General features: G+C 44.8%; 1 long non-coding RNA gene across 1 annotated transcript; it reads left to right on the forward strand.

Moving 5' to 3' along the window:
• The first annotated feature begins 7,937 nt into the window (after window positions 1–7,937).
• On the forward strand, window positions 7,938–8,840 carry LOC124677023. Its single transcript, XR_006993917.1, has 3 exons — window positions 7,938–8,044; window positions 8,123–8,337; window positions 8,786–8,840. It is a non-coding gene; the product is annotated as an uncharacterized LOC124677023 (long non-coding RNA).
• The last annotated feature ends 1,851 nt before the right edge of the window (window positions 8,841–10,691 follow it).

A 10,691-nucleotide genomic window follows, 5' to 3' on the forward strand; every position in this document is an offset into this window, starting at 1 on the left:
CCACGCTCGAAGTGAGCAAGGAAAACTACAAACTCACCGGGATTGAGCACCGGTTCGATCTCATTGCCAGGAAGCCGGCAGGAGACTCCCTCCGGTATCCTCCTAGACCGGTAAAGCCAGTCGATCTCATGTTGTGTCACGTCGGAACCTTTCCAGGCTCCGCGTGTGATATCGGAAAGATCTTTTCCGGGGGCCTGGCTGGAGCTGCCGGCCTCTTGGTCTTTGGCAGATTCGGCTTCCATCCGGGCGAGATCTGCTGTAAGAACGTCGGATTCTTCACTCCGGTGGCTACTGGAAGGTGACTCGGAAAAGGACTCTTGACTAGACATACAGATCTACCCGGAAAAACAGTTTTCCCAAGAACTACCCTCGCGCGAAGATCTACGAGTATGAGGAAAAGCAAAAGAAAAGAGGAAGTAAATATTCTATCGGGCCAAGATCTGAAAAGTGAAGAAAGGAGAAGCAAATGCACATTGAGGCTAACCTGAGGCGGCGGAGACGCTTGAGGGGAAGGTTGCCGGAGCGGCGGCGAGCTCGTGAGGGCCGACGGAGGCTGGCGACGGTGAAGGGCGAGAAGCGCCGAAGGAAGCTCGGAGCAGTGGCGGTGAAGAAGCACCAGTGAATCTCTCCGCGACGAAGATCTTCGGTGCAGCAAGAGCGACGGCGCAAGTCCGTCGGGAGCAGGGCTCAGGCGGCGAACGGCGGCGGTGAGATTGCACGAGGCGAGGAGCTCGAAGCACTGGGAAGAAGGTGAATGCGGGGAAAGAGATGAAGTAGAACCGCACCCCCTCTTTATAGGAAGAAGAGATAATGGGCCAGAAACCGCTGGGCCACGGCGGTTCGCATCATGGGCCGCCACGTGGCGCGAGGATACACGCGCAGAAAATAACATACCACAGGGAGGCCACACGGATCCGGAACGGCAGACGGGATCCGGTGTGGCGCCATAAATGCTGGCGCAGAAGCCGAAGGGAAGTGACCCCTGACACTGGCGCGTCAGACACAGTGCGCATGTCACTGACAGGCACTGTACCCGAGAAATTCTCGACTTCGCCGAGGAGTGAGTTAATGTCAAAGATGCCGGGGAGTAAGATACCGGAGGCACCTTGAAAAGAGAGAAAGAAGTAAGTCCGGTAAAGATGCCGGGAGATCTAAGCTCACCGCCGGAAAGATTAAACCGGTACCTTGAGTTATGGGAACCTGGCATGGTCCGTTGGATAGGATCCACCGGACTATACCAGCTTCGGGGACTAATGTTGGGGGGATGACCCCCGGTATGCCAAAGGCATGCCAAACCGGATGGTTTGAGGCATCAAGATACCGGTTTAATGTTTATACCGGAGCACAAAGTTAAGAGTTTGGCTAAGTAAAGCTAAGCCGGTATCCCCAAGAGGGTATACCGGAACCGGATAAAGCAGACACCGGGCTACCGGTAAGAAGCGCACTGTAGCACGTCGGCAGGACTGGTCAAAGATTCTCTCCAGAGCTAGAGGACAAAGATGAGCTAAGCAAAGTAGCTTTAAACGAAGCCCTGACGATAAAGAGGAGGATGACGCTGAAGGAAGCCGGAGGACGTCAGCCTCCCTGATTAAAGAAGACCTCGGCGTCATCTATGATTAAAGTAGCTTTGTAAAGTAGTTTGTCTAGTCAAAGATGCCATTAGGGTTTCTTCCTCTGTAAGCCACCATCTCCCCTATATAAGGAGAGGGGGCACACCCGTACTCGGGACGATCGACCTAGGGAGAACCTTGTATGCACAAACTTGTACTCTGTTGAAATCAATGAAGGAAAAGATCTAGAGCGGAGTTCTTCCTTGTGTCTCTCTTCTTCTACCTCTGGCTCCGGCCAAGTTCTTGAGGAAAGCATCCGGAAGTTCATGCTACCTAATCAAAAACCCTCCCCGAATCCTCTAGCGCCCATTCGGCCCCAGTTTAAGCCATCCTATGGCATCTGTCTGTTCGCCACGACGACAATCCCCGATCATCTGATTTGCTCTTAAACATCTCAATCCTAAATTTGAACCTCCCTGCAACAGAACACGATAGTTGGTGGTTTGTGCGAAAAAAATAACAGTTTAAATAAGTGTTTACGCAATGAAGGCAGCAATAAGCGGTAGTTTGTGCAATTTCCTCGTGTAAACAACATGTAGCGTCGAAGTAGTAGTATTAGGAGTACAGAAATCTTGTGTAATTTCTAGTTCTACACATTACTAGTGTCCACTGTTTGAGAGTTGATGGTGAATGGGTCTAATTTTCAATCGAATGAGAATTAGCAAATTGATTTCTATGACAAAAGCATACAAAGCGAGTAAAACCAACATACCCACATTCGCCGTTGCTACCAGCATGCGATGCCTCCACGAGTGCATTGACAGCTGCTGCAAATCCTCGGAAGGCATCTAGGTCTTGCAGATCGTCGATTGCCGCTGTCCGGCTAAGCTTAACCAGCATAGCCACCGCCAAAATATCTCGGATTTGGACCACAGGCAGAAGCTGATTGGGGTCGAAGGATTGCCTGATTCGGAATTTGAAGTACCAAGCCCTTGGCTCCGATGGTGGAAGTTTGGAACTCGGCCCGTCCAGAACCTCCCAAATCTTTGTGTGGCAGTGGATGCCCATCGGCATCCCCAATGCTGCCGACGCCGTGATGTGGTCGGTCACACTTTGGTCCCCACTAAAGGCTGGGGCTGCAGCACGTCGCCGCCGCCCCCGACGTCCCCACGACGGCATCGCCATGGAACGAGGCGCCGAGTTTGTTGGCGAACCCGAAGCCCTGGATGGCAAGTGCTTCTTCACAATGGAAGCATCCTCACCCGGCGAGGTTCGCCCCCGGCGCATGCCTCTGCTCCGACCAGCCCACTTTGCCGCTGCTGCCTGGGCTGCCGCCGATACCTGGGCCACCGCCGCTTCATGGGACCCCCTCCCACCTCTCCCTCTCCTAGATCAAAGGGCGCATGGAGTCTAGCCACAGCAAGACACAGGGCCACCTGCTTCATCGCACACCAGTGGCACACAGATATTTGCGAGCTTTTAGCGCACACCCCTCCGAGGCTGAGTCGTGGAGCCTGGGTGCACGGGGCTAAGGCTGGAGGAGTCGCCATGGGACGAGGGGTGTCGAGTGCTCGGGCAAGTACGGGAAAGGGGAAGTTTTGCATAACCTTATATGATCACATCAATGCTTCTCAAGGAGCCAAATACTGTATGAGAAACCGGAAAAGTTTGAACGTTTGAAAACGTTGCCGGCATAATGCATCCTTCCAATGCACGCCTACGTACCCAACGTATACGCCAGCTAAGGTAGAAAGCGAACTCAGTTGCTACTTTGTTGGCAAAATGTACCATGGATCAATCTCATGTCACACACCCATGAAGCCAAGTTAACTCATCTATCAATTGTCACCCTCTTCATCCCACTATAGGCATAGTAAGGTTGCTTCGAGTTTGATCTTTTGTATTGTTTCTTGTAAGGTTCGTGAATAATCTAATATAAAAAAGTCGTGTGCATCCTTTGGATGCAGAAGCTGGGGCGATTTTTCCCCATTTCGAAAAAAATCAATTGGTATATTTTGGTTATATTCAAAATTTTACTTGAAACTTGTAGGTCATGCCATTCTACTACTCGCCTAACACTTTTTCTACGCGGGAAGGATACGAGCGATGCAACAAAAAGAAACACATCCGTCCCCCTCCCCCAGTGATTTGTCCTAGATATGAAATCAAACTACAAGTGGTTCAAAAAGGCAATCGAAAAACATGGATTGTTCATCAGTTTGTACATAGCTAGGGAAAATACCAGAATGTCATATTAGTGTTTTAGAGAAGGGCCCTTCAAGTAGTTTGGCACCATGTTGGACACCGTCCAGCTTAATTCCACCCAAACATGATTTTTTTCGTTTGAATATGTCTAGACTTTGTTTATCATCTTCAATGTGTATTGTATGACATAAGAAGACTATGTGCTTTGGTTTTAATTTTTTGAATTTTTAATGCCCAATTGAATCTTGGTCAAATCCTAGGTTTGACCAATATTTAAAAAAGTTCAAAATGAAAAAGTAAGCCTGGATCCTTCTTAGTCACTCCAAAATGAATCTTTTGGAAGGTTTTTTAAATTTCCATGTTTGAAACCCAAAACCACTTCTCTTCATGCTTGACTTCATAAGACAGAGTTTAGGGTTAGGGTACGTAGATACATGATTTTTATGGTTTGAATATGTCTAAAACTTGTTTAATTTATCAACTTGAATACTTATATGACATAAGAAGACTATGTGCTTTGGTTTTTCATTTTCTTGATTTTTTCGATTTTTTATGCCCATTTGTATCTTGGTCAAATCCGAGATTTGACAAAGATTTAAACAAGTTTAAAACATGGAAATGAAAAACTAAGCATGGGTCCTTATTAGTCACTCCAAAATGAAGCTTTTGGGAGGTATTTTTGAAATTTCCATGTTTGAAACCCAAAACCACTTCTCTTCATCCTTGACTTCCTAAGACAGAGTTTAGGGTTGTTAGGGGGTACGTAGATACATGCTTTTCTGCTATGAATGCTTACTATATGACATAAGAAGACTATGTGCTTTGTTTTTTCATTATTTTAATTTTTTCAATTTTTTATGCCCATTTGTACGTATCTCTTGGTGAAATCCTAGGTTTGACCAAGATTTAAAACATGAAAATGAAAAAGTAAGCCTGGATCCTTCTTAATTAGTAACTTCAAAATGAAGCTTTAGGAAGGTTTTTAAAATTTCCATGTTTGAAACCCAAAACACCCTCTTCATGATTGACTTCATAAGACAAATCGAGTTTAGGGTTAGCGGTAGATACATGATTTTTCTAGTTTGAATATGTCTAGACCTTTGCTTTTATCAACTTGAATGCTTAGTATATGACAGAAGAAGATGTACTATGTGCATTGGATTTTCATTTTTTTGATTTGTTTTGAATTTTTATACCCATTCAAATTTTGGTCAAATCATAGGTTTAACCAAGATTTAAACAAGTTTAAAACTTAAAAATGAAAAATTAAGCATGGATCCTTCTTAGTCACTCCAAAATGAAGCTTTTGGGAGGCTTTTCAAATGTCCATGTTTGAAACCCAAAACCACTTCTCTTCATGCTTGACTTCATAAGACAGATGAGTTTAGGGTTAGGGGGTGTAGATACATGATTTTTCTGGTTTGAATATGTCTAGACCATGTTTATCAACTTGAATGCTCATTATATGACATAAAAAGGCTATGTGCGTATTTTTTATTTTTTATACCCATTTGAATCTTGGTCAAATCCTAGTTTTGACCAGGATTTAAACAAGTTTAAAACATGAAAATGAAAAGGTAAGCCTGTATCCTTCTTAGTCACTCTAAAATGAAGCTTTTGGGAGGTTTTTGAAATTTCCATGTTTGAAACCCAAAACCATTTCTCTTCATGGTGTAGATACATGATTTGACTAGTTTGAATATGTCTAGACCTTGTTTATCAACTTCAATTCTTACTATATGACATAAGAAGACTATGTGCTTTGGTTTTTCATTTTTTGATTTTTTTCTGAATGTTTATGCACATTTGAATCTAAAGGTGAGAGAACACGTTAAAGGTTATTCTAACAAAGGTCATGCTTGGAATCTTACCTATGTATTATTGTACATCACAAATGTGAAATGAAAATATGTGCATCTCTATAAACCATAAACCCTAACCCTAACTATATAGAAAAATATGAACAATCCGGCCATGCTTTTCGATTGCCTTTTTTGATCCACCTTTGGCTGGATTTGAAATTTAGGGAGGGGGTATGTAGGGGACGAGTGTGTTTCTTTGGATGCATCTCTCGTATTTGCTAGTTTTGGGGGGTCACACAAATAAAGGGTAGCATCATGCCCACACCCCTCCCTTCACGCGCGGAAAAAGTGTTAGGCGAGTAGTAAAATGGCATGAACAACAAGTTTCAAGTAAAATTTCGAATATAACCAGAACGTACCAATTGATAGATGAGTTAACTTGGCTTCATGGAAAAAATAAGGTCATGTAAATGAGTTAACTTGGCTTTCCTACCCTTGAATCCATAGGAAACTTTGTACTAATACGAGTATAATGATCACCCGAGTTATTACACCAACAGGTCTGTCACTTACGTGTGGTTCCCATGCGTGAGGTCCCACACTTCAGTGAGCACAAGTCATGTGCGGTCGGTAGGCAAACTCCCATCTTCTTTGTAAAGAGAAGACGCATCAAAACTCCCCCTCTCTCTCTCTCCAGTTATCCACCTCCGCTGGCTGCCGGTTTTGGCATTGCGTTTCTAGCTCAGCTCGGAGGCCATGGTGTGCACGCACTGTAGCCATGGCGATTTGGTCGCGCTAAGTGGTTCGTCCCCGGCTGCGACGAGGATCAATCTGGGCGGTGGCTGTTAAGGACCCGATCGCATTTCTTGCTTTCAGCGTGGGGTCTTCCAGGTAAAAGTTAGGGATTTAGATGAAATTTCCTGTTTATTATGTGTCTTGTTGTAAACCGTGCTCTGGTGCGTATTTGAAGTCTGAGTTCTTCAGGATCCTTCGGTTGTCCCTCTCTCTCTCAAAAAAAGAAAAAACATCTCTCTCATTATCGGCCTCGCTCGCTCGCTCGCACCTCCTGCGGACTGACAAACCCTGAAAAAGGTCAGACACCATAAATAAGAGGCCCCCCCTCACTTCTCACCTGATCTCTATCCTCCGTGTGATCCCTCTTCCTCCGAGTTTCACTGGACGGGCAAACACATGTGCTGCCTACAAATATTCGACCCCTTTGCATGGATAATCATGTCGACCATTTTTACCTGGTTTTGAAATAAATAAAAGAAAATGAAGAAAACCTCAAAAATGAAACCCTTCCGCATTGAGTGCTTATAGGTGTACTAGTTGACAGGGAAAATAAGAAACCTGTGATAGGGTAGTAAAAAACAAAATGTCTTCACAAAACGGACTATCGTGTATGAAAATTCATGGGTTTCAAGCCAACAAATGGCGTAGTTATGGCCATTTTTGTGGCATAGTTTGTTATAATGTGCCGAAAACCACTTCTCTTCATGCCTGACTTCATAATTAAGACAGAGTTAAGCGTTAGGGGGTAGATACATGCTTTTTATGTTATGAATATGTCTAGACCGGCCATGTCCATCAATGTAACATCCCAATTTTCACAAATAGGATGTTAATAAATCATGCATATAAGTATAGGCATTGTTTTATTTGATTGCATTTGGATTTAGTGAATGTTCTGAAAACTTTTAAATTATTCGAGAGCGAGGGAATAAAATGACTTTCCCAAAGGTTTGCAAAGAAAATGTATTTATAAATTTTCATTTAAGTTGTAAACAAGTTTCCCTAAGCCCTATACACATAGTTTGATTTTACAGATTTTCCCTGATTTTTTTTCGGAATAAAAGTTGAGGCTAAAAACCTTGTCAAATCATAAATACAAAGGAAAGATACAGAAATAAAGTTTGTACCTGCACCTAAACTACTCTCACGTACGCATGGTGGACACCATGTCTTGGCTGCACCGAATCGAGCTAGCGAGCCAGCCGCATCGGACCCTTTTCTCCCTATTCTTTCTTATTCTTTCTATCTTACCGAACATAGTAGCTGGCCCACATGTCAGCAGGCAGCTCACGGAACGGGCAGAGTGCATCATGGTTCGTCTTCAACCTCCTGCCCGCCGCCGCGCTTTCCCCGACGAGAACGTGCGCGCCTCCTGCAGCTCCCCGCACGTCCAGGTGAGGTGCACCTGGGGGAGGTGAACTTCCACCGCCTTATCCTCAGCGCCCGAGGCCTATCCCTCTCCCTCCGCATCGCTATCTCCCGAGAAACCACCGCGAGTACGTCGGCCGCCGCCGCTCAATCCGCCTTGGTCGCTCGTCCCCTGGGCCTATATAAGAGACCCCCGAGACCTCCTTGACCCCCACAACACCACGCCCCACTCCCATCTCCCCTCGGGCTCCCAGTAGCCCGAATTTTGTCGAGGAGCTGCCGCCGTTTTCTCCGACGCCGGCGACGATTTCCGTCGCGGTAAAGGTTGCCTCGCCGTTCTAACGCCTCCCTGGTCGTTTCCGCGTCCTTCCACGCCTCCCTAATGCCCTCTTTCTTCCATAGGAGCTCGGAAGCATCCGCGGCAACGGGAGACGAACACGCCGGCGCCGCGGACGTTGCTCTCGTCGCTTTCCAACCTCGCCGGAACCAGCTGACCACCGGTGGAGCTCCGTCACGTCTACAAGCATCGCCTCCAAGCCTCGCCCAAACCATCCGACGTCTGCAGCTCCGTTTCCGTCCACGACCGGAGTTGCAAAATCCCTTGCCGGACACACATCGTGAGCACATCCACGTATTCCCTTGTCTTTTCTTTTTCTTTGTTTCTGTTCCTAGTTTCAGCCTAGTTCAGATCATAGACGTAGGGCTAGTGTAAATTCCTGTAACTCTGCACCAGTAGATACTGATAGCCTGAACCCAAATTTCTGCAGTAGCTTCATAAACTAAAATACTTTTTTTTTAAAAAAAAAAATTTACTAACTTCACTTTTCAAACTAAATAAAGTTGTTCTAGCTCAAACTTAAGTTGGAAGCTATTTTGTCCGTACCAACATAGCCGCGAACCCTTTTTCGACCATTCTCCGTCCTAAGCCTAAACTATAATGAAAGGACTAAAATTTTGGATAATAAAATCCACCGCAGTAATAATTTTGTAGAGTTTTCATTGCATGTTTCAAGTCGGTTCTTTTATTCCAATGGTTGTTTACGCGATGTTTTTAATTTACGTTAGATTGTCCGGACTGCGAGGGCGATACTCAGGAAGAAGTAGGAGGTCACTGCTCAGGCAAGTTACATCTACATGTCTATCCCATTTATTTTTGCTATGCTATTTTGATTATAAAAGTAGGAATGCATGCGATAGTTTTATTTTGTTAGCCAAGTATTTTTAGAAATGGCGATGTTTTATAGTTATGTCCTATGGTAGAAATAAGCCGTAGGGATTATCACCCACTTTGTAACCTTAGGTAAATATATGCTAGATTAAGTTCTAGTAAAGTTTTGAACTATATAGTTATGCTTAGTCATGATAAAATAAAATCCGTTGGGGGTTCAAATGAAATAATGTTTACGAAATAGAAATGGTTTGTGAAATGTGTTTACCAAATTAAAATGTAAAATTATTTCATCCTGGGCGGAGTGGTATGATGGGTCATCGCGTGTGGAGCTGTGTGCTCAAATTGGTTGGGTCCGCCGCCCAGTGGACCCCTAAAAGAACAAATTCATGTTTAGAATTGCTCAGTTGTTTCGTGCAACCACATGTCATATGGGCTCTGGCTTGGTTGATTATCTTGTGGAAACCTACTTAAGGACCGTCATCGGTATGAGACTTTGTGTCTATTCTGGAGCGGGCGTGCCTGGAAATAAGTAGTTAGCCATTTGGGAAAGACCTCGGCATAACCTTCGGGTTGTGCCATGTGGTGAAAGTGTGCAACCCCTGCAGGGTGTAGAACTAATCGATTAGCCGTGCCCACGGTTACGGGCGAAGCTGAGTAACCTTTACCTGAAGATGTCTCTTCTCAACTTTGTCTTTCTAAACATAAATTAAATTTCAAACCCTATGTCCGTGTGTCGTTCATAGGTGGGATTTTGGGGAAAGCCCTGTGTTCGTGTGTCGCTCACGGGTACTTTCATCTAGGCTAGTTGGACTGTGTGACCTCTAGTCATATATTACTTGATAAAATTGTTTATTAAAGATAGGACGAGTTAGAACTTTGGAAATGTTAAAATGTGATTTATTGATGTAAAATATTGTTTTGCGCAAATGTTAAACCTATAGCCATTTCCTTTGATATCCCTAAGCATGTAGAAATAGGTATATTATTGCATTGGTGTAACTTGCCACACATTCAAAGTGTTGACCACTCTCGTGGCTGCAACGTCTCATGTTGCAGGTTGTTCCGATGACGAGTGAGATACGATGTTAGGGTCACGATGCTCCAGTCGATTGCCTGTGGCACATTTGCTGGATTCGCCGCTTTATTTGTCTTCCGCTGTTCATTTTGGCCTACGGGCATTTATGTAATAAATAACTATGTATCGGATTTGATGCGTTGTAATAATGATATGACTGTGATATTTATCTCGTGAATGTGCGTACTAGCAAATCCTTGGGACTAGTACAGTGGATGCACATAGACTCCGGATCTCTCCAGGTTCGGGTCGCCACAGATGGTATCAGAGCCATATCGACTCTAGGTCGTGGCCCTAGGTTTGGAAACCTTAGGAAATATATTTAATGAGTATCTTAAAAAAAAACTTGAATACTCTCATCCATCGAATTCCAAAAGTTTAATGATTCTCTTCTTCTTTCAAATTGTAGATGACGTACGACATGTTCACCCAGGAGATTGAGAAGGAAAATGAGTTGGGGAAGCAGTTGCACGCCATGCGTGCTCATTTGGAGTTGCCCCGCGCTGAGTTCTTTGGGAATAGGCTAGTAAGAGAAGGATTCCCAACCACCTGGGTCATCACCGTCCGGGCACGCGGACGTCAGAGGTACCCTGAGACTGAAGGCATCAACTTCCGTGCTATTGGCACCACGTGGCAAGATGGATTACAGTCGGCCGCCCAGGAGGCACTAGGACGCGTGAGCCAACGCCATGCGAGTGAATTGGTAGGCTCTCCCTTCGAGATGT

This window comes from Lolium rigidum, chromosome 7 (assembly GCF_022539505.1).
Source record: "Lolium rigidum isolate FL_2022 chromosome 7, APGP_CSIRO_Lrig_0.1, whole genome shotgun sequence".
NCBI lineage: Eukaryota > Viridiplantae > Streptophyta > Magnoliopsida > Poales > Poaceae > Lolium > Lolium rigidum.